We start from the raw sequence: 25,314 nt of genomic DNA, 5'->3' as shown, positions 1-25,314 counted from the left end.
AGTTTTTGCAAATTTGCTGCATTCCTATTCAGTGTTTATGCACTGTTCAGCACAAGCTGAGTACCGTAAACAATGCACTATTGAATATTGCAACAACTCCCAAATTTGTCTTCAATTTTCAAGAGATCTTTATTTCCACATGGAAGATTTTTTTAAAAATGCTGGGGGGGAAAAGGTAATAGTGGAAAAACCATTACATCAGAAAACATATTTTTTGCTTTTGTTCTGACGACCTCTCTAAATCTTAGGTGTAAATGTTCTGCATACAAATGGTCTTCCAAAACTTGTGCTTTGATACTCCCATCCTTTTGACATTCCCTAAACACTCGGTTCCAAACATTTTTGTATAATCTTTAAGAATCAGAATTTAAGGATGGTTTCATAGTGACCATGTAGTCGTCGTGTTATAAAAAGACCTATCTTGAAGCATGACAATAAACTATTATGAGGTTCTTCCAAATGGTTTTGAAATTTCTGTATCTCCCATCTTTCCTAAATTTTACCCAGATGTCTGATAAACACAACATTTCAAGCAGTATACTAGACTTGGCGGACACTAAATTCAACAGAATGTAAATGACATTTAACGTGTTTATATATCCTCTTGGTGTTTTTCTCCTTCTGTAGACTCGGCACAGTTTGTTACCCCAGTGAGTCCCATTTACTAGCAGGCTGGAATTCAACTGCGTGAGAATACTGTTTAAAAAATCTCAAGCAGCTCACTACAAACTTTTGATGTTACAAAAATTACTTGCTACTTCATTTCTTTGATTTTCTCACTTGGTTGTGTATTATACTTGTTTTTTTTAATGTCGCCAAACTGTGGCAGTAGCTGTTAAAGTGTCCATCATGAAGTCTGCTCTACTGGAAGCTGCTCTTAAATGACTTTATTAGCAGCTGCCTCTTTAAGGCTTGTGCATAATGATTTTTTTAAAATTAAGAATTTCAGTTTTCAAACAACTATTCTCTGTTTGCAGCTTGGTCTAAGCTCATTTTACTCCCACACAATGGTAGAACCTTACAAATATTTGAATTTCTCAATGTATTTTCATTTTTTCACGTGTTAGGTATCATAGGTTTAACAAGCCACATTCTCATAAATTGAATTACTGTAGCACTGAGTAATCAAGCTGCGAACCAGGACTCGCTTTGAGAGCTGCCTTACAGACCTATACAGGGACAAAGTTCTCTGATCCAGACAGCTTAAGGCCACCAAGTGGAAGACTGGAAACCATCAGTACAGACAAATAGGTGGGAGTATGGAAGCACAGAAGTAAGGTGTTGGTCGCATGCTGGGCAGTTGTCTTAAATGCCCAGACCCTTATCTGCTCCTAAGGTTTTTGTAGGTATGACATACAGACAAAGTGAACTTACAAGAAACTGAAGAGAATTTTTTTATTTTTAATTTTTTTTTTAGAGCTATTAAGCAGTTCTCATCCCTGAATTGCACTGTATCGCTTGGATACTCTGCAGCTAATTCTCTCCTTCAATGACTTGTGGACATCACCTGAACAGAAATGAAGGTTAAATTTTGTCTGACTGGCTTAAGTAATACAGATCCATTAGCTGTCACAGGTGTCTATGATTAGCCTTTGGTTTAGCAATTACGGAAAAATGTTAAATACTCCCATTTGACTTCACAGTATAAAAGCAATTTCAAGTATCGTCTGCTTGCTAGAGCTTCATTAGAAGAATCTAGTTTTGCATATCTTCATAAAAAAGCAAACTCTGTGACTAACAGAATGAGTAAAGGGTACAGTAAAACTGCCTTTCCTAAGTAGTCTTTGGATTTCGATTTTCTCAGAAGAAGCTACAATTGTCAGCCTTTTCTCAGGAATGAAACACTGAAAGATCTCTGTGGCTAAATTTAAACCTTCTAGCTGACATATTTGCTGTGCGCATAGTAGGTGATAGACTGAATAAAAGTCCAGATGGGTTTAATAAGTTATATTTGCTCCCTTCTCACAGTTAGGAATGTCTGACTGGGGCGGGGAGAAGGTTATGTTGTAGGTACTGGCAGTATTTTAGTTGAGATTTTTGATGCAAGGTGTAGTATTAAATTAGTGACAAGTTCAAGAGAATGGAATTCATTATGAAATACTTCATAAATCAGTAAAAAAATTAATCTGTGACAGGATTTCCAGATAGCTTTTAGCCTTTAGACTCTTGTCTCATACTTCTGTACACGTTTCTCCGTGTTGTGGAGCTGGATTCGTTCTTGCTTGGACTTAAAAAAATAGGATGCACCAGTGTCAGTATTAATGAAAATCCATCCACTTTGAAATTCAGATATCCCAGATATGGGATATATTTTACTATAAATCACTGGCATGAGTATAAATCTTAATGTTATGGATGTGTCCAAAGATGAAAATATAGACATTAATTTTAAAAAATATTCAGTACTTTGAACAAACAAATCCTTCTTGTTTCTGCATCTGTTTTAAATGATGGAATGTGTTTGTCCCATTATGTGGACATGCTTATGCAACAGCTTATAAATATATATGAAACCCTTCCTAGAGAAGATACAGTCTTTATTCCAGTGGTCTTAGTAACTTGCCGAGATGACAAATTTAGGAAAAAAACCCATACACCCTGGTAAATGACCGTCTCTTTCTCTCCAACACTTCAAGTGCCAACTCCATCTAAAAACTTCCTAATAAATATATAAAATTTGTACTTTCTGCCTTGATTTTTTGGTAGTTTTTCTTTGAGCTGGCCTCATTCTTGAAGAGACATGGTAATTACTTTTAATTACTAATATACTGCTTTAAGTTATACTGAAAACCCCACCAAAATAACCAAGTTTCTTGCTGTTCCTTGTTTAAAAGGCTGTGCTGGGTTCTACCCTGTAAACCTGAGCCTGTACCTTTGGGTTTTAAATCCTGTGTTCTTTATTCCAAAGAATCAAAATAGTGGGCCTTGAAGCCATGCCACCGAATAAAAATTTATGAAACTGAGAACTGATGGAGTTTTAATATAATGAGTTGAAATTCTGCCAGTTATTTTTAAGTATCTTTCATGTGTCTATCTGCTTTAGTCTTAAATAATGATTCTGAGGCATAAGCTGAAGAACGGATGTGTGTGATGTCAAGGAAGGTCAAATAACTGAAATATTAGTATACTTCTAAAACATACCTGAAATATGTTCAAGTATAAAGCTTCTTAATTAGTAGATGACTAGGCTTTTTGTTAATGTTTGTCTCTGTCAGTGTCTTCAAAGCGTTGTCTTGAAAACTAGTGTTTATACATGAGATATATATATTTATCAAATCTAAATTGGCCTCTAAAGTTGCCTTTAAGCTGTCAAGTTGCTTAGCTGGAAAAATATAGGGATGGTTTTTTTCAGGATAAAGAATGAAGGCTTTTAATGGGATTAATAAGGAAGACAAAATATTTTGGTGTTCCCTTTTATGTGGTGAGGAGGATTTGTCTTTTTATTAAGATTTCTTGTAACAGCTTGCATTCTATACTTATAATGGCTTTTGAAAGAGTAGGATTAAATCAGCTAGCCATGAACAGAAAAGAGGTGGGGGGGAAAAAAAAAAGGCAAACTATTCATTCCTGGAACACTAGTGAAAGCGGCTGTAGATGCTCAAGTGAAGTCGGTCTGAATGCTTTTGGCAGTGCATTTTATCCTTCCGCGTTCTATCAGCTGAAGGTTCTAAGTTTTGTAACAAAGGTAGGCTTTGCTGTGACTTGAAACAGTAAAGAATGTGCACAGTAATCTCTCCAGAGATCTGGCACCTTGCAGAATGATCCCCTTTGGTTTGAATGGCTTTAATAAATGTCCCCTTGAGAAAAAGAGAATCGGCGTTTATCTTCCTTCCCTTGTTCTTGGCAATGGTGAACCCTAAAAGCTACGCGTGACTCAATGTTGGTCCCTCGTGTTGGGCCACGGAGACTCTTCAGGGCAGGGCATGTTGACTATTCTGTGTATCTAGAATATTTAGGAGAGGATAATCCTTTCTTGCTTGATCCTTGGACATGAATACAGTAAACTGCTTAAATTACCAAAAAGTAAAAGTAGGAGTCAAAAACAAGGCAACAGTTGCTCTGTTAATGCTGTCAGAGGTAATCTTAAAGATGGGCTCCTGAAGAAGCTTCTCAGTCTCAAGGAGTCTGTCTCAGTGTTTTGACCTTCCTTTGAGGATTGCTACTGGAATGATTGGTTATTGCTGCTTCTCTCCAGAGTTATTAGTTATTAACATTCAATTATCCATGAATTAGTTTATTCTTATTTTTCCTTGATTTTTATTACCTTCTCATTCTCAGGAAGGCTCCTTTTTCTTCCCCCCCCCCCCCCCCCAAGTGCAGGTCCTGGTTTAGATGTGGTGCTCAGAAACTTTTGAAACTTTGCAGTTGAGTCCCAAGTGTGTTTTTTCAGGGAATTTTTTGGTTAGGTCTCCAAACCCAAACTCTGTGTGTCAGCTCTGATATCTGCCAATTCTAATCCAAGTACTGAACATCCTAGGGTGGTCAAGTGTATCTTTTACGAAGTCCTTGTATTTTAAAATACTGTGTCCCTACCGACCAGAATTTGTGCTTTGTTTAAGCCTTTCTTTTTCATATTGTTAACCTTTCATAATACATAATACCTAATGATGTGCACTTTTTGTTTACATTTGAGAAAGGTGCTTTGAAGAATACAAAACAAAGTATGAATTTCTCTGTTCTTCTCATTCAATGACAGTTGATCCCAAACAGTGGAATTACATTTCTGGAATGTTATTTCTTCTTTATAGATACTCACGTTACTTCTATGAAATGAAAAGGGTTTTATTGGATGACAGTAAATCATATTACTAGCAAAAAGCAATAGGCAAGTTACTGATGAGGAAATGATGAGGAACTGTCCCACAAAATGTGCACCTGGATAGAGGGATTTAATAGAATCAATGAACTACTACTTAAAGCACTTTCCAGTGTTGTTAAACACTTTGTAGACTGACAAAACACCACATTAGGTTAATTCTGTTCCTAGTGGCTTTGTACTTATGCTTAGAGAAATCTTCTTGTCACTAATTTACAGTAACAGTGTGGATTGCATGTACTTGTCTGCTAAACATTGGCATATTTCTTACCCCGGGCTCATATTTCCTAATAACTCATTATCAAATCACATTTGGAGAAGGGACTGCTGAATTACTTAGCTAGAATGTAGTCATAGGTTTGGCCTTACTCATGACCTTCACCAAATAATAAGAGGCAGCTGCATACATCTTGTGTATGACAGGAATGTTTAATCTCCATTCTCCTATAATACACTAGTGTAATTGAGAGTGAAATGCATAGGGTCATACTGTCCCTTCCTTGCACACTACAAAATCACTGTAATCATCCTCTGCACTGAGCTATATGGTGTGGATTTTTTTTTCTTATCCTTGGAGCTAAAATAGGTCCTAACAAGCAGCTCCTAACAGCGTACAAAAATGTCAAATACCTTTTCTGTTCTCTTCAGACAATGCGCTGGTTTACTGTATCATAGCGGGAAGTTAACATCATGTCATGCAACCCTTTAGAAGATTGATTAGCCCTAGGTGTGCTATCTGTAAGGATAGAGTTGTGACTTGTTCTGAAGAGCAGATCTAATTAAAACTCAGAATTCATAATCTTTAGTCTGAGGCTTAAAGGAAAACCTGAATGAAAAGACCTAATGCTGAAGCTTCTCACCAAAGAAACGTTAGGTTTGTCAAGGTTTTGCTTTATGCCAAAATTTGTGTTTAGTGGTTATCCTAAAATACATGGTATTGTGATGATGGTGCTTTCCAATTACGATACTATTTACTAAATAGGCATTTTGGTAACCAGTACTTTAAAAGGTAGCTGATAATTGTTGATCTAAATGTTAATGATTATTGACATTTTTTGTTTTGATGGTTTTGTGGCAGAAGTATATACTGTAAAGCAACGTACGCTTTTGTAACTATATGCCAAAACCCCAAAAGTAAAATAGAAATTGAGTCCCCCCAAACTGAACTGTCCTATTCTGAAGAGTTCAGTAAGATTCCTATGGAGAATACAGCTCTTCCCACACAATGAGCACTTATGGCTGAATTTCTCCATTGAATAGTTTTGTGATGCTCTCTATTAAAGGTCTCTAAGTTGTGTTTTCTTCTTTCAGGTAAAGATTGAGTAATACATAGAAGAGGCCTCCTGCAACCTCCTAATGTAAGTGTGTGTTTTTCATATGAACATACTGCTCTGTTCACTGGGACATGAGACCCATCAGTGATTTCTTCACATGGTCCTGACAGCAACGAACAGAGAAATGAGTAACAAAATCCAAGTCGATAACGTATTGTCATTGCGGTGAGGGGGGGAATTTGTGACACATATCTATTTCAGTACGTATTTAAATAGTGTTTGGAAACACACTGGGGGGAAAAAATCCACCCAAAACAGGTAAATCATGCCTTGTTTTGAACTGGGAGCACGATCTTACGCATCAGAATGTGTTGGAAAGAAACAGGAGGATTACAGTAGATCCAGTAATGCAAAACAGCTTTAGGTACTTGGGACCCAGGCTGCACGTGAGGCTCTTTGTTTGAATAAGAGATTAGGCTGTAGACACCCAGTAGACAGAGCTGGGGTGAGGGTTATTTTGTGATCTGTGGTAGAGTTTATTCCTCTGTATCTCTTGCAAAAATGTTCTAATCCGATCACAACAGCAGATTTTATAAAGCCAAGAGGCTTGGCATTGGTAAACAGAGCACTGAGCTTTACACCCTAACATCTGAAGAGAGATTCACTTTCTGCTGAAATCTGTGGTGAGATATGTTCCAATTTAAACCTTCTTCTGCTTTCCTACCTGTAGCCTTCTGCATCTTCTAATTCCTCATCAGTGTAATGTTAGTTAACGGAAAGCTGAATTGTGCAGCTGATGTGCCTGTGTGAATTCTAAAATTAAAGTTTAGTCAAGCCACAGTATCACCAGACATTGAAGCCTTCAGACTTTTCCATTCAAATACATGTGGCCATAATGGGACCCCAAGTGGTCATGCTAGCGAGCTGGTAATTTAATAGTAAGTCCCTGAAGAAGTTATGTAGTGAAATCAAGACCTTTCAATAGTGAACTGTTAGTTTTGCAGGGAGGCAAAATCTCACTGGTTTTAAAGCTAAAAGAAAAATCTTAATATAAAGCTATCTTGTCTTCTTATAAGGAGCTACTGTTTGGGAAGCAAAGAAGGTTCTTACACTTGGGTTTCATTGGTCTTGTTATGGTGCCGCTCTTTGATAGGATTGTGGATTTGTTTTGGTAAATTGCAGTGGAGTACAGTGGAAATGATCCAAGAAAAAAGCATAAGAGTATGTGGCTGGCGGTACGATGTATTGAGGTATCAAAGCCTTGGGTATATCATCAATTATTCATCTATGGTCCCCTCCTCATGGAGAGGGGAGGTATGCTATGTTCCCACTCTGTAAATAAATTTCCTGGCTAATATAGAACTGATCTAGTTAAAGCGGAGTCTCACTTGATTTGTTATTTCTCGAGTACTTCTCAGGCTCCAAATTCCTAAGAATTGAGGTGGTTTCGCAAAGAACCCAAACAAACAAGAAACGCCTTCTGTTCTCAAGAACAGAAATGACCATCGCAGAGGGGAAATACTCTCCTTTCTCCTTTTTTTCTTTTTTTTTTTTGCCTAAATAGAGCAGCTAAAGCAGAACAAACTGAAATTTAAACAAAGTTTCAGGTTAGATGAGAAATACAGCAAAGCTAGCTAAGCATGCAAATGTATCAGAAACAAGATAATCTTCCCACTATGAATATGAATAGGTTAGGACAAAACTACTCTCAGGCTACCTCACAGCTTTTGGGTTCCTTGATCATCTTGGGTGAGTAAAATGGCTAATTCAGAAATGACCTGGATTTACCCTGCTGTGGGGTGAAAACACGAACTAGATACTATCCAGAGATACTTGCTTGCCCTTTGATTCACTGAGCGGCAAAAAATGAACGTGCTGCAGGACAGTAGGATACTGAACTTCTCCCTCTTGCATTTGTATTTTTATGAAGACCAAGAATTATCATCATGTGAAAGGAAAAATGGTTCATTTGAAAAGCAATGGATACATTTTGATTAATTGTTAAGCATTATGTAAAAAATTGTTTTGAAATTGCGACTTGTGCAGTAGTTTAGCTGTGGAATGAACAACTCAAGCAATTGATGTATTGGCAGACACATACCTAGTAAATGAGCTCTAAATTATTCACTCTGATAACCAGCAGCTATCACATATGTTCATATTCATCCATTTTCCCTTGTACAAACTCTGGATGGTCGTTATCAAATTTTCTTGGAAGTAACTATTGCTTTTTGTGATGGGGAGAAGTTGCTTTTTCATTTTGTGCTTTGTTCAAGGAATTTCTATTTCCTTAACCGTGATACAAGATTTTTTCTTTTTTGAACAGGTCACTTACAAAATAAAATTTTGCCATAAATCTTTTTTTCTTCTGGTTTTCCCCTGGTAAGATATGCTTTACTCTACAGAAATGAGGTCTTGTCCAGCAGAGGGATACTCAAAGCTGACCAAATAGCAGGAGACATTTTCATTTTAGTGAGAGAGAGGAACAAATAGATGTGTCTTCCTTGATCCCAGCTTTACAATTACTGTGAGAAAGAGGCAGACACCAGAGACAGAGTCTGTTAGAGCCAACTTGCTCCCCAAAGGAGGTAAAAAGAGATGGTTGCTTGCTGAGAGTAGTGTGGTATTTTCTCCCTTCCAATGTGTCTTGGTTTTTTTGTTGGTTTTTTTTTTTTTTTGTAGTTGTTTTTGGTTTGGGTTTGGTGGCTTTTTTTCCCCCACCCTCCCCTTCCCATGGAAAGTAGCTGGGAACTGTTAGTTCTATACTTGCATTGGAGATGTGCAAGGGTCGGGTGCCTTTCTGCAAGATGAGCAGCAGCTGATTGTCAGGGATCATTAATATTGTCTTGCCAAAAATATACAGCAAATTCCAGATAGGCAGTATATTGGTTTTAGTCTCTATTTCGAATGCGTGGATATGATTGTTCAAATGCAGTGGCCTAAAGTTATTAATCCATTGAAATGATTCTCTTCAACTGTCTTGATCCTCAAAATACTCTTGGCAGATAAGAAATGTGCTATTCCTTATCTTATAATCAGATCACCTCTAGGGTACATCTGGAAAAGCTGTGTAATATAATAATTTTTTCCATTTAAATAAATTTTCAAAGTTTTTACTAAACTCCTAATGTTTTTAAAGTATGCAAATTGTGATTATATCACCTTGGATCTTTGCAGGATAGTGTACTGCTTTTGAGACAAAGAAGCTGTACATGAACATTAGTGATTTTATTACATGATGTATCTTGACATCAGTTTAGTGAATCAGATGAGATGCTTGTGACTCTGCTTGCTGAGAATAAACCAGCTGGTATTTATTTTGGAAGTATTCAGAAAACAACCCCTTGTTAATGATCCATTGCATGATCTGGCATCTGGTAAACTAATATATTGTCATCTTTATGGTGAAAATCACCACAAATCATTAAAGATTTTAAGAACCATTCGATTTCTTTATTCTTTCTAAAATACATTAATTATGGTAAAAATCGTTCTTATTAGCAATATTATTGAATGATGGTAACCGGAGACCAATCTCATGGTAGAATCTGTTAGCACAGACAATAAGAATGTTAATTCCAGAAGTAGTTTCCATCTTAAGCAAGCAGGTGGCTGTGGTTAGTAGAGTTTGTTTTCTGTATTGCACATGCTAGGATACAGTGGAGTGTTGTTTTGTTTTGTGTTTTTGTTTTTTAATGGAATCCTGTAATTTAAACTATTTTATTGATCCCTTCACTGAAGAACTGAGCATCTGGAGCCATCTTGACTTGATTATATTTGTTTCAGTGAGACTTCTTATGGTGAGAGTTATTTTCTCTTTTGAATTGGTATATGTGAATGTGTAACAAAGATGACGTCAAGCTCTTTTTGAACCTTCCTGAACATATAATTACAACTGTAGCTTGAAATTCCTCAGAGGCATGTCTGCATTATGACAGTTTCCCTTACATAGTCTACAATTGGTTAGAACTTAAAAAGTAGTATTCAATGCTTCTTGATATTTCATAGACTCGGTAAAAATAATATTTTATTTCTGACTTTAATGATGTGGGAATCAGGGTGATATCTAGATGACTCAAGATAAAAACGTTAAGTTTCTTAGTATGCAACCTCAGCATATTTGTTATGGGTAGCCACTTAAGATTATACGTTTGGTTTTAAAAACCCTCAAATTATTGAATCAAAACTTGTTAAAGTGGAAGAATTGTTCAAAGAGAAATGAAGGCTCTGAAATAGATGGAACAAGATTTATTCCCTCATTGAAATGAGGAAGTTCAGACAATAACATTTGGAGATAGAATCTCTAAGACCCATTTCAACTGTCAGGATCTTCTTGTTAGATCCTTCAGTTTAGTTTGGTGTCAATTTTCTCTTTCAGTGGACTTATGAGGCAGTAGATAGGGTTGTAAAGCTGGCGATTTAAAGACGGATGGATGCAAACCCTATTTTTGAAAAGGCCAGACATCTCTCTCTCCCTCTTTCTCTATTTGCACAATAACTGTCTTTCAAATGCTTGTCACCTTTTAAAGTTTATATCACTTGTTGCAAAGGTTGTCATAGTGGTTTATTTTCCATCGTAACTATTCTCTGTGTAAAGCATTTTTTTTCTAACACTCTCTTTGAAGATGACCTTTCCTTAGCTTAAGTTCATGCCCTTTGTTGTTATATTTGATGCAAACTCCTATAGCCATAAAATCCATACCTTTTGTTCTTTTACAAAATTCTTGTGTAACTTGTCAAGATCTGCTGTTAATTTCCCTTCTCAAAGGCTAGACCTCATTCCTCTAATTTTTTTTTAGTTGTTATTATTATTGTTATCATCCCAGATCTTCTGGCACCTGCGTGATCACGTGATATTTTTATATCTTTATTTTTGCGTACTTCTCATAAAGCAGTGATTGGAAATGTGAGCATAGTTCCTCATGTGCTCTGAATCTCATATATGCAATAGATATTGTTCCTCTGACTTAGAACATGTTCATACATGAAACTATTGAAAATGTGCAAGTAAGTAGTATTTTGTTGCATTTGAACCCACAGTACTATGGGATTACATTTTCAGTTTTTTTTTTTTCATGGTAGCTTTTGCTCAAAAGATGATTCTGTATAATTGGCAACTAAAGAAATGATCCCATTTATGGGGATAATCTCCACTAGGAAAAAGTCAGTTACATACCAGAAGCAACCTATCTTTTTATCAACTGAATTACTGTACAAGTTCATCTACCTGCTTTAAAAGTGTCTGCACAGAATGGTAATCAGCCAAGGTAAATCTGAGTTTTCTCTCAACTTTGCAGTAACTGGGTTAAGCTATTTTTGGTTCTGTAGGAATGAATTTACCACAGGAAGAGAACACAGAATTCATCAAATTCTTTGTTAGAGCTATTGCTAAACATATTTTAAACTATATTTAAATTGTCTTTTATGTTTGAGAGCCCTAATAGCTGATGTGAAAAGGAATTTCTCCTATAATAATACATTTGTAGGAACTAGATGTATGGTGTCCCTTGTTCCTTTATGGTTAATGCTTTCTGTAACATCAGAATTGTTTATCAAATCATTTGGAAGCACTTTTGCCTTTTGAGTCTCTTGGATATCTTTTAATAAAAATATTATTTTTTTTTCCTAATTTTTTTCCAAAGCTAAGCCACCTGGAGTCTTGAGAAGGTTGTGTTCTGTAGTATAAGCTAAACCTGATTTAATTCTGGTAAAGTATATATTTTCTGTAGGACGTAAGTAGTCATCTGACACTGGTTACTTGAGCACTTAACTAAGTAATTGTCTTAATAGTGCTGTTCCCACTTACGCTACAGCTAACAAGCTGTGGGTGTCTTCTGTGCCCTCTTCCGTGCCTTCCTCCTTTTATGTACCTCAGAATTCTCTGCATCTGTACGATTTCATTGTTTTTCTTCTGAAATCAACTCAAACTGTAAAAAATTCTTGTTTTTGATTGTGCCTTGCTGCAGGACTCATTGCAAGCGTCTGTTGATTTCTTTTGCCTTCCTGAAGGGAAGGGACCAATTTAATTACTACATAAAACTCAGTTTTGCACTGCACAGTATGGTAGAAAACAGGCTTTATAAGGAAACTATCCTAAAGGTTGATTAGATAATCACGTTTTCTTTAAAATTCTGTAATTTTAAAAATTAACTGTATGGAGGGATTATGAACTTTATTATAAATGGTTTTGAAGCTTTTCATAGAACAGTATTGTTAATGTCTGTGATACATGCTGGTTCTGTATTTATTAAATACTGTAGGATATTATCAGAAGGATTATTCTTGTGGTGCGACATAAGTTGCAATTCTTCAGTGCTTTTTAGCTATCAATCCTTCTGTTTTAAAATATTATTTCTTCTTTTTGGTTATAGAGAAGTATTTTGGCTGTTTCTCATGCCCCATCAATAGCCAGTCCTGCGCATCAGCATAGCTCGCTATCTTATTTGTCACTACTTTTTTTTGAGATTTTTTTAATTATAATTTAATCCTGGTAATAAACCTTCCCTCTTTTTATCCCAAGCCCAGTAATGAAAAACATAAATCCACTGAATATGATCCATCTCAGTATTGGCAAAACATCAAGTCAGTGGCATGGATACTGAGAATGCAGAAGTAACGTTAGTAAAATGGTTTCAGCATTGAACCACACTGTTTGTATTTACATGGTGCTGGATTTTATGTAGATAGTTGGAGCAAGCACTGTCAGTCTAACCTTGGCCTTGAAGGTACTTTATTTCAGTGCCCATTGTTTGACTACATATTTGAGTTCTATGCCATCCATGAACGGGAAGTTGAACATACTATCTAATTATACAGGTATATCCAAAAGGGAGGTAATCATGATCATGTGGGGTTTTTTTGTTTGTTTGTTTTTTTTAAATGCAATACTGGATTCCAGATCACTGTCACTTCCTAATTCTGCAAAGAAAAGTGTCCACCAAGGTCCACTGTAGTGAAAAAGCAGCAGCATGGAGAAGTTAGTAATGACCTCTTTACGGAAAGAGACAGCATAATAAACAAATGTCTAAGGAAAGAATGTCCATGTTGAATGATACAGTACATTTAAAGATTCTTTCTGAAAAGTAGGAAAAAATTACTGACTTATTTACACATACACAGGTATGCACGCACACAAAACGGAATGTTAATTCTCAGATCTTGCCTTTGTCTGTGGCAGGCATTTGGGCTGTTAGGCACAGTAAAATCCACTGCAGGTTCTGCTGTATCGGGATGGATGAGACATTCTTGTCATAAGGGTCTAAAGAGGGAGAAATCAAGGCATACTGGAACCTTGATTTGTATGAGGGAGAAAATAAAAAGTCATATGAAAAGTCTCCCTAAGATTCTGGGTTTTGTTTTCCTGTATATGATAATCTTAACCGACTGCAACTAAAACTCCTTAGTTTTGTCTTAAGGAAACAAATACGTTTTCAAACTACGTTAGTATTAAGAAAATTTCACTTTAGAACTCTTAGACCATACTTACCTCAACTCTGATATCCCTACTAGCATGGATATTTTTCTGCATTTGCTCACAAACGGCTGGCAGCACCTTTCTGAGCAGAACAGGCTGTGAATACAAAATATTAATAAACGAGAAACATGTAGTTCCGAGACAAGCAGTTTTTAAAACTTGCATTATGTATACTTAATGCCTAACTGACCTTTTCTGCTGTTTCTTAAATCTCTTAAAAATTCATCTAATTTCAAAGCCAGAGTATTAGCCCATTTATATGTAAATTGCCTTTAATTCATGCATTGATTTGAAAGACTAATCCAAAAGATCCTTTACCACAGGTGACCTTTTTGACACTGTACTTCTGGGAAGACTGTAAAGTGGTTTCTTACGACCTCACATCCACCTGTAGCATAACATATGCCTACTTTAGTCTGTATAAATCAGTCATAAGAGAGTGGTTTTCAACCAACATTGAATTATTAACACTATAACTGTCTTGGTTACAGTTAAAATAAGTCCTATTTAAACCAATGATTATTTTCTGTTGGCATTCTTACTTATTTTAGATGTTAAACACAGTGAAGGTATTCACTGATTATGTCCCTTGAATAATAAATAGTATAATCTAGTTCTTAAATGACAGTCTCCACAGATTGTAAATTTCCAAAAGTATTCAATATTTATTATTTGCCAGAATTTCCTGTCACCACAAGAGCTGCTAGAAGAAATACGCTAAAGCTGACTTCTACTGTTTCCTATAGTAAAGGTGAAACACTTCCCTTTATAGAAGAAAGTATACAAAACTGGGATTGTTATGTATTAGGGATTATAAATTTGCGTTTTCATCCATTCATGCTCCAGAAAGCAACTCTTGATCTGCACGCACTGCAGAGAACGAAGGCTCCCCTGGCTTGATGAGCAGTCTATTATTTACTGTTTTCTCACTGTGGCAGGTTATTACTGGGAGGCTCCAAAATAATTCTACTGAATTACTGCAATTGTTTATTGCTAATATATAATGTTGAAGAAAATAAATGCTATTTTTGTTTCTCTCTTCAAATAACCATTATTTTTTTTCAATCAATTAAAGCTTCAGAAGAAAATGGTACAAAGATCTAACATTAAAGATTGTTGCCTACTTGCATAGTCATCAACAAAAGAACAAATGATCTGATATTCTCAAAATGTATTTTAGTTCAGTTATGATGAATTTTTTGGACTAAGAAAAAACAAAATCTTCCATTTTAAATCCATTTAGGCAACAAAGTATACCAGACAGTGCATTTTTGTATTATTATTATAGAATAAGTGAAAATTATTTTTGTGTTGCATGCTTCATATGAGAAGGCATAAAATACTGTACACTGAGTTATAATGAAGGAATAATGATTTGCCAAGTTACATACAGTCATGGAAAAAGCGTGGAGATGAGCTCCAAATTGGCCTGTGTCTATAATTATCACATACTTTTCCAGTCATATCAGGACAAATCAGTATTAATGGTCTCTGCGGGAGGACAGGTCTGTCTGGTCTCTGTTGACTAAGGAGATTTTTTTCGGAAGAATGAGAACAAGATGGCATCAGAAGTAGTGTTTTATCTTTCATTGTTAAAAAACACACAAAACCCCCCCAACTTCCACCTACCCGCCATTGTTTGCAGGATAACGTCAGTTGCTTCAAGAAGAAGATACGATAAAACCACACAACAGAAATGGGTGCTGGAAACAAGAACATTTCCTGGCAGGCGTTCTTAATAATTAAAGTATCTACTTACCTGCTGTTTTAGCCATAAGTTGTTAATTATATCCTAACGTGGCTTGTGGAGACTTCCGGCCATTAATAAACTATACATCGCTACTGCATATAGTTTCTTTTCCTGATGAAATAGTGATCAAGCATTTAGTTACCATGAGTAAATAGTGTTACCTGAGCATAAAAAGGGGGTTTATTTGATATGAGTAAACAGGCAGGAACACTGGCAGAACGTACTTCCTTAAAAAAGAAATTGGCGTTTTGATGGAACTTGGACAGTTTGGTAGAATTGAACAGATGTTGAAAATGGTTTTAAAAAAACTAAACCAAAAAAACCCCTACCCCAAAACCTTGTAGATGATGGGAGGACATCCTAATCATCTGGCATTGTATTGAAGGCTTGAATGGCTGTAGCCATGAAAATCACGTGCACAAGGGAATTGGACAGGGATATACATTAGTATCCTACTCTGGTTTGCTTATGGATGTTGATTACCCTTATTACTTGCTATGGTAATACAGTTTTCTGCTCATAAAATAGAGATAATTAGGTAATTAAAGGAATAAATATAGGAAAGGCTACTGAAAATTAACTGCACATGCCAACAAATGTGGTGGAGCTTGTGGCTGAGCCAAGACCAAGAACTAAGCTGTCTAATGTGAGATTTGGCAATTCTGAAATTCCTCTGTGTTTGAAGATACTCATGAAAAGCTTGAAATGGCAGTATTGGATTTAATTACCAAACCCAGAAGGTAGTGTCCATGTAGAGGTTACTTCGTTTTGCTGTTATCGTAGTGTGGTACGATAAAGAGTAGGACATTGTTTACTTTTACAGAATTTGTCAGTTTTTGGGAAAGGAAATAAATATTTCAATTTGTCTTACAGTAGTGTACATACAGACATAAATATGCGTATGTATTTTTTATGTATATAGGCTTGTTACCCAGAGAACAAAATGCAAGAATAGTAGTATTAACAAGTGAATAAGAGTAAGATGGGGGGCGAGTTTTGATTAGTGCTAGTATTTAAATATTCTCATTATCTATTTCTTCTGGATGGATAACTGTATGGCTAATAAGAGCTATTTTTCATCATCTTCTGTAGTGTACATGAGAAGCATGGAGAAGGAAAAGCACAGAAAGACACCGACTTTTGAGCGTTTTCTGAATTAGTGAAGGATGTGTTGCACTATGAAAAGTGATGAGTGATAACACCATCATAGCGTTACTACATATTATTACAGCTACAAATCCGTCCCAGTGATGACAGTGTTTCTGAAAGCTATGTCCATTATCCTCCTTCCAGCTCTGGACTGGGTTTCTGTTTAGCTGATATGAAAAATGTTGCATTTTGATATTGGGTAGCAGTGCAGAGAAAAAGACTTGAAATTTCAGCTGTTCTAAATGGAAAAGCTTCAGCTTCACATTTGTGTGCGTGCCAAGATGTGTAAGGTCTAACAGTAGCGCATACAAATACTTCTCTTGTATTTACTATGTGCTACTATATAAAGTTAAGAACTTCATTTTTTCCTGTAACTATTTAATTGATATTTCTATTTAAGTATGAAGGGGTGTTCCAGTATAAAGTGGGAAGTGGTGCTGCACTACGTATTAAGTTAAATACCACTTTGAATAGATGTGAAAAATTAGCTGGAGCTTCCAGTATCCATGGTTTGAACTCACTTGACTGTTGCTGACTGACTTTTCACCACAGTAAACAACAAACATGTCTCTCACCGGTGCTACTTTCAAGTAAAGCCTTTGTTGCAGCAGGTAACACTTAATGGGGTGGGACTTACGACTTTATGGAAGTCAATTCCTGAGAGATGAATTTATGTACAAACCTGGGAGGATCAAGGAGATTGATAATGATATATTAACAGGGTAACTGTCAGGAGGGACAGGACTGCAATACCAGGGATAAATGAAGATCTTGGCTCAGCAGCATAATACTTCACAGAGTGACAGCAAAAATAAGATGACAGAAAAGATTTACGTTGATCAAAAAAAATACTAGCCTTGGGCTAAAGGAACAAAGGGATTAACAAAAAGTGATGCAACTGGCATTCAGTGGCTAAATTTTGACATGATTCAGTGGACACACCTTGGAAAACCTGTGAATTCCTGTGTCAAGGAGAGGGTTTGATGGCGGTATTTGTGCTGAAGTATTCTTCAACCGGATAGAAGAAGAAAAGGGTATGTAAAGGGGCATATGAGATTATGTACTGAGTTCCTTTCTAGTTTTTTAGACTATTGTGATGTTATCCCCAATGTCACAAGTTGTGGAAGGGCTGCATTAACTTCTGAGTGCTGTGGAGACAGCTTTCTTCTGTGACTGTGCCGTGTGCGTGTGGGATGGCATGACTTACTGCTCACCAGACAGGTAGCTGGACTTGCCTTCGTAAAAGATGTTCCAGTTCACCAGGTTTAACGTGCTGTGTTAGTGTGCTTATGTTTTATGAGAGTTACACATGTTACAAGGAGAATTGTGGCCCTTTCTGTAAAGGCAGAGAGATGACCGTTATCCCTACTGTAATTTCTATGGCTGGAGTAGCACCTTATTACAAAAGTGATACCTTATTACAATACCGATACTGCAATAAAGCACAAATTATGTTTTTCACATCAGAGGAAAGGGGCGATCACATCCTCTTACATCACCTAGGCGTTTCGTGGTATGGTGCCTTGGCATATGTGTCAGCTGTTGAGTGGCGGGTTCACTGGTCTCCCTGGTCAACTTGTAAACGTAGTAGTACTCTGTGCTCCCTGTGAGCTTCTGAAGTGAAGGGCTTAAGACTCTGTAAAGCAGAGTCTGACTTCTGTCAGACTTCTGACTTCTGCTATGTCTCAGAGGAGCAAGAGCAGTATACTAAGTGTATCAAAGATAAGATTTAGCTAAATTCATGCAGGTGAGCTGTAGATGAAGAACCTTTTTGGTGCTATTGGGTAACCAAGCCTGCACTGTGGCAGGGAGGAGCACATCAATGTGAGGAGAAGGTGGACAAATGTGTTTGAAGTAGACATATCTGGCTTAAAGGATACTCTGAAGTGGTCCTCAGGATATATAAATTGGCAAATCCATGCAAAGTGAGATCTGTCTCTAAGCTTCTATTGCACTGGAATTTCTGTCCTTCTTAGTAGGTTTTTAGGATACTCTGGCTGGTACAAAGACCAGTTTAGATTTTTTAGCTGGAATTTTCAAAGAAGAAAAGAAACCAACCCCGCAAGAATTTGGTGGGCTCTAGACATGGCAACCCCCCATTTTCTACATCGGTTTCAATAGCAATAAGTGAATGTCAGTATTGACTGAAGAGATCTCCTCTAACAAGGAGGAAGTCTCTTGTGATATTCACATCTTCGGTATCAGTTTTGTTTGTGTATCAGGCAAATGGCAGTAAGAGATGGGAACGTGGAGCGCAGTTGAACCATAGCTTCTTGAGGGGTTGCTTCTGTGAAAGTACCTTTTCCAGTCCTATATAAAGAAATATATTTTTGAGGTAAGAGTTGGTCAGAGAGTCAGATCTTAAGGCTTTCTCTCAACATAGTCCAAGCACAGGACAACAAGCTTTGACTATGAAAATTTTGCTGAGAACTGTTTCATGCTTTGGCTTCCCCCTGCCCCTTTTTGTTTCCTTTTAGAGTATTTAAGTTGAAAATATCCCTGACTTTGTTTTATCCAGTTCTTAATGTCTTCAACACATTCGTCTTTATATTCAAAAGGAATCATAGATCAAAACTAGGAATTTTAACAATCCTTTACAGGCTCTGTTAGATGATGTCTGAAGTTCTGGTACCTCTGGTCCTTGCTGTATACAAATATTCAGCAAAGAACCCATGGAAGGTTATCTTTCTAATTTACAAGAAACAGTCTCAGAACTTTTATATCTTGCATTTCTTTTCCCATTTAGTGTTTGGTACTAAAGCAATTGCATTGTTTCTTGAAGAAGTTAAATTTGGAGCCTCTTTTATTGTTCTTCAGAAACTTTCTTTTCACAACAAGTGGATCTGATTTTTGAGATGTTTAATTTTTTTGCTTCTTGATATAATAGATAATCCAAATACCACGCAATATTGGGAGAATGTTTTTAGCCTTCTGCAAATAGCATTTCCTTGTGTGAATTCTGCAAAGCAAATTGTTTTGCTTGCCCAATTTGTCTTCTGTAATATGTAGTTAAACTAAAGTTTAAGGGTCACTTCTTCCCATCTGCAGCCAGTTTTATGGTTTAGATATAGTAGCTAGTTTTGGGCTAATTCTCAATACGTGTAGAGCTTTAACCATGAGACATATCCTTCTCTGATTCTTAAGCTCAGTTTATTTTTTCTTTGTGAAAATGAAGCAAAATGGATTATTTACTTGTTTATATCTCTAGTTAATTATTTTTATCTTTCTTTAATTTGTGCTGTAGCATCTCTTAATCATTCTTGTAGGGTACGCTGACTTTGCTGTGGAAGAAAACCCGTCAGACTGGTCTAATACAAATAACTTGATACTATTTCAGTCTTACCCCAAAATGTTTAATGCTACTGGGCTATACCATTCTGCATAACATGTAGTTAGGATATTTGGAGTACGTTCCAAATCTTAAAGACTTGGTAATCAGCTCTGGCTGAGCAGCAGTTTAGTCTTGGATTTGGATTACAGGTAAGGTAGCTGTTGCTATCACTAAGTGCAGTAAAGCAGCTTGGGATCAAGGCAAACACCTGTGTTTCGGCCTCTTTCTTTTGGGGTGAACAGAAATCTGTCCCTCAAGGTCTGAGAATGGATTTCTGTTCTGATTTTTGTGTTTTGCTCTTGTTGATTTTTTTTTTTTTTTGGTGACATCTTCGGTATCAGTTTCTTTTAACAGTAAATGCCTAATGCCTCCACTACTCTAATATTTTCTCCTCCTCTTGATATGATGAAAAGGAAACATTCCAGTGTCTGTACTGCTTCCCCCAGGTCAGGCAACTGTCTTGCAACTTAAAATCACTTCCCTTCGTTGCATCTTCTCAGGTGGTATTTGGATTTGCTATGGCAAATGGGCAATAAGAGGGAATACGTGTTTATAAAACTGTTTACAGAGTTATTCTAATGTTTGCCTATGATAGAGGGCATGCAAATCAATAATTACACAAGCCAGCATTGCTCTAATTTTCTGTTGGGAGTAAGGGAGGTAAAAAAATAATCAATGTCTGATCAATGGACAAGGACAGATTGGTAGAAAAAGACATTTTGCACAGAAATATTTGAGAACATTGTGAGTGTGGTAAAGCAAATGCATAGGAACTACAAAAATGGAGTTGAGTGTCCTTTTTGTTTGAGCTCTTTTTGTTTTTCCTCATAAGAAATATTCATTATGTGTTTCTATGCCTTGGTATGTTAAGAGACTAACAGTAAGGGAGCGGATTTTGCCCATACGTTTATAAAGAAAGAATTTTTTAAATTTTTTTTATTTATTTATTTTTGAAAAGAATTTTTTCTGGAGATGTTTGAAAAATCTGTAAAAGGCAGGCTGGTTAAAAGGAAAACGTCTTAAGTTTGGATCTGTATTTGTTCATGGCCAACTCAAATAATGAATATTCATTTGAGAACACAAGTTTTATTTTGCTTTGGATAGTCTGTCTTGTTATTTTTTGGTACAATGATAGGCATAACCTTGTCTGTACATCATAATTTTAATTTTTTTAAAACCACATTGCTAATGAAATAACATTATTTGTAAAAATACTTTTAGAATAACAGATGTTTAATTTTGTTTCCTATTCCGTTTCTTGAAGTTTGGAAACTGAAATCATTGTCATTGACTTGCATTTAAGGGAAGTTACCTGGGACAGCTGAGCTCCCCCCTAACAACTACTAACGACTCCCTGCCAGTGGCAGGGGCCCTGTTACTCTGCCCTCCCCGCTCTGGCGTGCATTGAACTCAGCCCTGAGCTAATTCAACTTGTAATGTAACGCAAAGTGAGCGTTATGCTGGGCGTGAGTGTGCTTTTCGAAGGGCACGCTGGCTGCCAGAGCTGAGCAGAGGGAGCATGTCTGGAAGGAGAGACGACATGGAAGAGCAATTCCAGGGGGAGAGAAGGGTTCCCCTTTTAGAGGCAAACTCCGAGCTGATGCAGCCATCCTTTGTAACTTCACTCTTTGATGTTCATGTAGCAACAGAATGCAGCCATGTTTGTGCTAAAAGGCAAAGGACTCCTTAGATTGAATGTTAATTTCTGGTAGTTTAAAATATGGAAATTCTGTCGCTCAATTTATCAAAAAGCTGATGTGTGTATGTTGTGGGTCAATTTCATTTAATACTATCCTGGAAGGAACTTCTCCTTTTCTTGCTAAAATTAATCATTGTTTCCTGCTATTTAAGTTGTTGATGAGCAGATTAAATAATGTAATTTGATTTTCTTTTTTTAAGTCTTTTTTTGCAATGAGGGCAATCTAAGTGAACAGAGAGTTTGAGAGGAAAAGGCTGGCTAGACTCCTCTGTCAGTGTTATCTTGCATTCATTTTGTACTCTCAATATCACAATGAAACTACTTCATTGTGTAACTTTTTTATGCACCTCCTTTTGCCTTTTTTTCCCACCACCAGGTCTAATACCTGCTTGCTATTGTATGACAAAAGAATCAAGGAACCAGTGTATTTATATGAAGGGCGTTTTAAATCCTAATGTCAAGGGTCATTAATCATTTTTGTTGTTATATCTATAAAGCTTAATTTCTACAGGAAGACTGTGGGCTAGGAATCCATTTTAGAAATAACTCCTTCAGTTTAGCCTTTCACTTTCTATGAGTTGCCAAATGCAAATTAAAAAGAATACCAAGTCAAAATAGTTCACATATATTTGAATTTTCTGCATGTGTTATCAGTAGCATTTGTTTTGAGAACTCATGTTGTCATAAACAATTCCCACAATTTACATTCCTTCTATTTCTACGATCTTGTTTTCCTTTAAACTTTTCTTAGTTTGCTGTTTGCACGCTTTTCCTGGAAAATTGCTTTAAAAGCTTTTCTTTGTTTTCTTAAATTGTAAAGCAAATAGACATATATCTACTTACTTGAATTAGTTCTCCTTTTCTTTTTCCCGAAGGGTGAAAAGTATTCGTTCTCAAGTGAAATTAGGCATTACTTAGTTAATCACTAAAAGGAGCTGCATGCATGAAAACTTATAATTTACTATCATTACTGTATTATTAATAATAACAACAAAGCCCCAGAGGTCAGTTTGTCAATGGCATGAATGGTTATAGATTCTGATGTTTTGAGTAATGTTAAAACTAATTAAACTCTCAACTTTGCTGTTCTTAATAAAGGTGCAGGGTGATCTTAAATGCATTCGTTGTTGGCTGGAAACAAATGTTCTGGATTCCTCCTACATGCTGCTGTTAAAGGTTAACCTGACTTATTGTTCAGTTATTTATCTGCCTGGTTAACTGCTGGCCGTGGCTCATAAGCGAATGGATCGCCATTTCCGTGTTAGCTGAATACTGCTGATGCCACGTGATGTTCTGAGTGAGGAGTAAAGTTTCAGCACAACATGTGGTCATCACCTTGAAGCATCACTCCTGCCATGGGTTGAACCTTGCTATTAATCTTTGTGTGGAAACTGAGGTTGGGTGCGTACTGAGGCTGTCTGCAGAGCCATCGACTCTTCTCCAAGTAGAGAAGTTAATACAGAATAAGTATTTCCAACAGGCAGTCTTCAGCCTAGAGTAGTAAGCAGGAAATTTAATTAGTGCTTATGAGTTAAATATCTATTGTAGTGTTAAGCTATCAAATGGAAAGTAATGCTTTGAGCATTAGTTGACCTTAATTTTTCTTGAAAAATCCCAATACAGACTTTTCAAGCTATATTACAATTAAGTGCTGACTACAAGTTTACTAAACACAAGAGGCAGAAGTCATTTTATATGTAAGCAATGACACTTTATTTTTGCAAAGTAAAGAAAAAAAGAAATGTATATAGTACCCTGCAGTGCTTCACTGTGCAGTGGATTAGCACCTTTGTGTAGTGGACAATCATTAATTTGCGTTGTAAGATTATAATATTAGGCATTTTTCTTTATCTACAGATGATGTTACTGTTTTGCTTATTGGGTACGTAAATACATAACACAGGACTGGATACACTTAGCTATCATTTTGTATCCCATTGTAAAAAAAGGCATGTTATGCCTAATGCACTTTGCTTTATGAGCAATAAGAAATAGTATGAACTAAAAATAAAAACATACACTTTATGTGAAAGGTGAAAAGTGCAGATGTTATTTTGTTTAAAATTGGTTAAAGTTATACAGAGCTATAGCTGTGATTTGTGGAATGTATATTTAAGAATCCACTATCAGATCTCAACACTTTAATTACTAATTTGGGGAGAATAGGTGAGAAGGGGATAATATGAATGTGCTGTAAACAAATGAGTTCATTGCATTTGCCTACTCTTTAATGGAGAAGCCAATATCCTGTAGAAATAGCAAAACCTTGCTTCAATCTGTGGACCAATACGCTTTATGGAGATGCTGCAACTTGCTTATTCCAGTTTGTCAAAAAATATGGAAAGATGCTTTTCCCTTTTGTGTAATTCTACTGCATAGAAAATTTCTACCTTTAGAGTCACAAACAGTTAAATTTACAATTCCCATCCCCTTACAGCAATTTCTTATTTAAATATCCATCTATAGAGTTTCCTCTTCAAGAATTTGTCAGTCTCCTTAAAAATAGCTGCTTTCAGATCCTCTTCTGTGGAAAGATCATGGGTATGAACTCCTGTGGATTGGTAGAGCCCAGCATGGTGATAATAAGACAGTTTAAATGTTTAGTATATTAACTAATAATCACTTATTCTAATATCCTAATATTTTACTTTATTAGGAGAGGGCCTGAATGCATTGTGATTCTGTGAAGGTCAGGACTTTGGCTTAGAAGGATCAAAGAACTTGCTGTTCTCTTCAAATGTTGAACAAGAATAAACTTACTAGATAATGCTAATACTTGACATTTGTCTTCCTGAGCTAGAGGACTCTTATCAGAAAACACATCTGCCTTCATACAGTCTGAATCATAGGAAGACTCTCTTCATATTGATTATGGTTCTTTTCTTCCTTGTTACTGATTGCAGAATTTGCTTCTTGAGGAAGAGAAAATCTTTCCCCTTTACTGCCTGAACATCTAGACTTCTCAGAATTTCCCCTTCCAGAGGAGTCTTCAGAGCACTTTTGGAAATCCGTAGCTAATCACTTTGCTAGTGTTCTTGCAGTAAGCGTGATGTAAATAATGCCACAGGTACAAGTTTTATTGAGTTAAAAGTACCAACAACAACAAAAAAGAAAAAGAAAATTCAACATTATACTCACTTTGCAAATACAACTTTTTTTCTTATTTATTTCAATGGTCTTTGGTTGATTTATTTTGAAATCAATGAACTTTGGATTAAACAAAAAATTATTTCCCTTCCATCTCTTCTTTCCTCCTGTCTAAAAAGTGTTTCTTTCCCCATCGCTGACAATCTTTATGTGCTTTTATGTACATCCTACTCTATTTGAGCAATGTCCAGAGCATCTCATAGTGCTGCCTAGGGAAATTTTATCAGTATCAGGATAATATTAAGAGGAGGAATCAAGCAATTAATTTCTTTCAATGTAAGATCAGCATATCTGACTAGATATTATATTACTATGTGTAGCAAAATTTCAAAGTTAATTTAGACTAAGTGAAGTAAAGTCATCCTTTTTCAAATGCATGAGAAGAGATGATTAAATTCCAGATTCCAGTGTAAATTAGCTTCTAAACATAGAGGTTTGCAGCTTGAATTGAATCAAAAAGTGTTTCAGAGGTTCAGAGTGTTAACTATTTGCTGATGGCTTTGCTCGATTCATTTCTGGAAATGATATCTCACTGGGGTTGTCCAATTCACAGTATATAATGGATTAATGGTTTGGAACTTTATCTATAATTCTTTGGCTTTATGTTTAAACAGCTCATAAACTCTTGATATCCTTTTTTCCCCTCTTGAATTCATTAAGAAGATACCATAAAG

General features: G+C 36.2%; 1 protein-coding gene across 7 annotated transcripts in view; it reads left to right on the top strand.

Moving 5' to 3' along the window:
• Positions 1–25,314, top strand: part of FHIT (fragile histidine triad diadenosine triphosphatase) — a 608,221-nt gene that overhangs the window by 116,726 nt on the left and 466,181 nt on the right. For all 7 annotated transcript variants that reach the window (XM_074603069.1, XM_074603071.1, XM_074603070.1 and 4 more), the window contains one exon: positions 6,128–6,174. The gene's annotated coding sequence lies outside the window, so the exon portion shown is untranslated. The remainder of the gene's footprint in view (positions 1–6,127; positions 6,175–25,314) is intronic.

Source organism: Larus michahellis, chromosome 10 (genome assembly GCF_964199755.1).
Source record: "Larus michahellis chromosome 10, bLarMic1.1, whole genome shotgun sequence".
NCBI lineage: Eukaryota > Metazoa > Chordata > Aves > Charadriiformes > Laridae > Larus > Larus michahellis.
This window is presented reverse-complemented; position numbering and strand designations above follow the sequence as displayed.